Consider the following 603-nt stretch of genomic DNA (forward strand, 5'->3'; position numbering starts at 1 on the left):
CTCCACTGCTCTGGTTCCTACACACAGGGGCTGGAGTGCGCGGCGCCGGGCCAAGCGCGCGCACGCACAATCCCTCGCGCTCGCTTCCAAGAGATGGGGGCGCGCCTAGAGGATGAAGACACAAGTAATGATTTTGTGCCCAGTGAGTGCAGGCGCTGGGCTATTTTTCCTACGGCTGTGTGACTGATTCAATAAATCAATAAATCAATAAATCAATAAATAGGTAGGTAGATAGATAGATAGATAGATAGATAGATAGATAGATAGATAGATAGATTATTTTTATTAATACTTTATTAATCCCAAATTGGGATTTTTTTTTTTCTGTTACAAGCAGCAAGTAACAAGGACATATACACATACTCACACACATACAGAAAATGCAAGAAATATACTAGAAATGATAAATAAGACCTATAAAATACAATAAGATAGGAATGCCAGAACAACTACTGAAAAAATATACTTAGAGGGATGAAACATAATGTACATGTATATACAAGTGCATAATAAAATGTACAACCTACATACATAGTATATACAGTATAACAAAATAAAATAAGTATAATAAATATGAAGTAACCAGTGTGCAAGTAGTATTTA

General features: G+C 36.2%; 1 protein-coding gene across 11 annotated transcripts in view; it reads right to left on the reverse strand.

Moving 5' to 3' along the window:
• The window catches only part of LOC116042039 (pleckstrin homology domain-containing family A member 5-like), a 267,224-nt gene extending 267,155 nt beyond the window's left edge, over positions 1-69 (reverse strand). For all 11 annotated transcript variants that reach the window (XM_035996062.1, XM_031288155.2, XM_031288163.2 and 8 more), the window contains exon 1: positions 1-69. This exon is cut by the window's left edge and continues 105 nt beyond it. The gene's annotated coding sequence lies outside the window, so the exon portion shown is untranslated.
• Positions 70-603: the final 534 nt, after the last annotated feature.

Source organism: Sander lucioperca, chromosome 20 (assembly GCF_008315115.2).
Source record: "Sander lucioperca isolate FBNREF2018 chromosome 20, SLUC_FBN_1.2, whole genome shotgun sequence".
Lineage (NCBI taxonomy): Eukaryota > Metazoa > Chordata > Actinopteri > Perciformes > Percidae > Sander > Sander lucioperca.